General features: G+C 46.5%; 1 protein-coding gene across 1 annotated transcript in view; it reads right to left on the bottom strand.

Moving 5' to 3' along the window:
* The window catches only part of RYR3 (ryanodine receptor 3), a 366192-nt gene that overhangs the window by 214249 nt on the left and 148306 nt on the right, over nt 1-3637 (bottom strand). The window lies entirely within an intron of this gene.

Below are 3637 nucleotides of genomic sequence, written 5' to 3'. Positions count from 1 at the left end.
GGTGCCCCCTACCCTTCTAAGGGTAGGTACCCATTCGCCTACTCACATAGCTGTTAACTGCTTTCGGCCCGCTGGATTGGCAGGAGCTGGGACTAGGGGCCGGGAGCTCACTCCGGCCGCGGTAGGGATTCGAACAGCCATTATGGCTGTTTGCTATTGATGTTACTGCAGGCGCTGTACTGCCTGCGCCACAAATAGAGTCTATTTTCTTTTTCTGATCCTTGTGTTTAACAATGTGTCTTTTGGTTGTATTCTCTGCTTTATTTGATGTTTCTTGAGGTTGCTTGTAGAAATAATCAAATTTGTTGTTCATCATAATCAACTGGTCCAGTAGAGGGTGCAGTGCATTAGCAATCACTGTGGATAAATCTATGGTTGTTTCCTGTCTTGTGACCTGAGCTGCAAGGCTAGCACTTCCTGAAGAAGATCCGAGTGTAAATGCCATCCCCCCCCCAGACGTCGGCAGGATTGTTTACATTTTAAAAAAATTCTTTAAAGTCTCTGTGTCACAATTGCGCTGGCGGGCCAGGCAGCACACGGAAAGTCCAAAACACAGTCTGGGATCAGGGCACTAGATAAGACAGAGTAACGTGAGCAGAGTCCAAAATACCAAGTCAAAGCACAGCCTAGGGTTACCGGAGATTGCAAGCAGAGTTCAGAAGCCAAAAGCCGTTCGTCAAAAGTCAGGATACACAGTCCGAAGTCAGGGAGCCAGGGAAACAATGTCACGCAAGCCAAAGTCAGGAGCCAGGAAGTCAGATTGAAAACCAGGAGACAGGAACACAGGATCCGGGGTGCAGTGATTCGTCTATGCGATTAGTTGCCAGCACGAGTTGGGAATCTGGGAGAGCTGCCTAAAAAGCCCGTTCTGCTTGTTAGCTAATTACCAGCCACTAACAGGGTCTTGGCTCCGGTCAGTACTGTGGGCTTAGAGGATGCCGACCTCGCATGCGCACCTCCTTATGCCGGGTTGCCGTGTCCCGTCACCTCTGATCGCACAAATGAGCCACCGGTGGGGGGAATCAGGAGGTGTGCTGCTTCTGCTTGGCTCTGTCAGCATGGCTCCAGGTGTAAACTCTCCTGGTAACTGGTGCTCATCCTCCGCAAGACTTAGGTCTGGTGATTCAAGGGGTGCAGGGAGCTCACCCTTGGACATTGAAGGCGCAGAATCCCTGGGGTCAGGTTCTACGGGGTCGGGCTGCACTGCGGGCATGACACTCTGTGAGCTCTTTAAAGATTGACTTATCAGTTGGATGTACTCCGTTCTGCAAAACAATGGCTTATTTTTCTTGCCCCCTCCTCTCGCTGAGTTTTGAAAAGTTTTTGTTTATTTTGGGGTGGGAACCTTCCTCCCTGCCGCTTTAGCTTTGAGGTTTGGGGGTATTTTCCGCTTGTTCATTTGTATGGCTTAACGATTCATTCACTCACGCTTCTTTCCGATCAGGTAAGAGAACTGCTTGACCAACTACCTGCTTGTCCTGGTGTGCGTCCTTAACGTAATTGCTGGATCTACAGCGATGAGACCTTCCGGGCAAAGGAGCGCCTCAATTCCTTGGCATTCCACCTTGGAAGAGGCACCCCTCGAGCCCCATGGCTAGGAACACCCTACAAGGGTTTCGGGTGGGGGCTCGGATGCGTCTGAGCCCCCTCCCTGCCGCCAAGTCACAGGTTGCGCCCCTCGGAGCGCCAAAGGGACGCGTTCACCATTCAGGTCGCCAAAACTGGAAGCCTCAATTTTCTTTGATGATTATTGCAAAAGAACTCAACTGTATTTACCCATTCAGGAAGCAATATTTTCATTGTAAATTGGCTGTTTGCCTAGTGGTGTCTCCATGTAGACAAACCTGATTGTCTGCGTAGTACTGTGATGACATCCTGCTTGGTACATAATTCATAATTGGCTGGGGTTGTCCATGTAACTATTGACAGGGCACATTGCTTCTCAATTGGCTTCATCTGCCTTCAATGAATTCAGCATGCACTTAAGTCTGACTGATTATGACAGAGGCCAGTGCGGCAGTCGTGCGCAGCCGCGCACCGGAGGGCCCACGCCAGAAGGAGTCGCTGCCAGAGAGGGACCACGCTGAGACATCGTCACCCTGGAATGAACCCGCCCTGGAATGAACCCACCACAAAATGAATAACATCTAGCGAACACACCCTGCTCGGGTGCCTGTTAGGCATTCACTTCTCCCCTATACTATGTGACCCTAGCTAGGTTGTTAATGTTTCTCTGTAAACCACTCCGAGTATTTGGGACGGAGTGGTATATAAGCTGTATGTAATAATAATAATTATTATGTAGTGTTCTACTCTTAGGGGGGAGCGGTGGCACAGCGGGTATATCCCACTGTCTTAACATCTGAACTGTGTCAGTTCAAGCCCCACGCTGGTGTGAGCAGCCAGCCTGTTGTCTCCAGCTCAACGTCCACCCAGCGATTCAAAAGCCTCGGCAAGTAGATAAAATGGGAACCACTCCTTAGAGAGGGTGGGCACACCCAACTCCCCTCTTGGAAGGTGTTAACTGTCGGTTGGGGACGTCCTGGTCCAGCATCCGGAAGGCGGAAGAATCTACTTGGCTACGAAAAATCCCTGCAGTGGGATGCTCCAGCCAGGCGGTGGCAGTGTGGCAACACGACATATGGGTCCTGAAGCCCCAACATCATCAAGCCAGTCAATGCAGCTGTTTGGGACATGACTGAGCCAAGCCAGAGACATTTCCACTGTGCAGTTACGGCGTGTGCAGTTAAATGAATTATATGTTGTCTTCCTTTCCCCTATGAAAAATTGATAGTCCCCTGTCTAAAGAGTAACTGTAAATCACTTTGAGCCCACTTGTGGGGAAAGCAATTGATAAATCGAAAGTATTATTATTAGTAGTAGTAGTATTAGTATTATTATTATCATCATCATCATCATCCCATTCTCTATGTGATGCTCCCAGTTGGTTGGCCATGTGACTGCTTCCAAGAAAAAAGAGCCAATGAGAAAAAATATGGCACTCAAAGAGCAGCATATCAGGGAAATAATGGTAGCAAATGTTCAGCTCTGAAAATATCTTTCACTACGATTTCTTTACTATCTAGACCTAACAGAGAATAGGCATTGCAGTTTTATCTTTAAATGTACTTTTTTGACATTTGAAAATTTTTAAATGCTACCCATCCTCAGCCTAAAGGGTCAGGTAAGACTCAATATAACTACCACATTCTATACAAGTTTCCACAGTCTTGCTATGAGTGCATCTTAGTAAGAAAATAATAAATAGTGAACTTTCTCATTTTGTTGTTTCATTCACAAATGTCAGTAAAGAAAATGACTGTATCTCAGGAACACATTTGCAGAATTCATAGATAATTCATTTGACTTTTAATTTCATGTTACAACCAATAAGTACTCAGCCCATCAAAATGATGATTTTAAGTTAATTAACAGAGCTAAAGCCCATGCTTCGAAATGCAACCACATACAAAAAAATTGCTTTCAAAACTTGTATTTTTATGGTTGCTGAATCTGATAAGAATAATCAAAATCTGGATCTTATCACTTGTGAGAAATTTGTCCCAATTCTAACGTCATTTTTCCTACTAAGTCAATAGGTCCTTGAGGATCTTGTCTGAATAGAGCCCTTAGTGAT

The sequence above is a fragment of the Gekko japonicus genome, unplaced genomic scaffold (assembly GCF_001447785.1).
Source record: "Gekko japonicus isolate JY-2015 unplaced genomic scaffold, Gekko_japonicus_V1.1 scaffold613, whole genome shotgun sequence".
Lineage (NCBI taxonomy): Eukaryota > Metazoa > Chordata > Lepidosauria > Squamata > Gekkonidae > Gekko > Gekko japonicus.
This window is presented reverse-complemented; position numbering and strand designations above follow the sequence as displayed.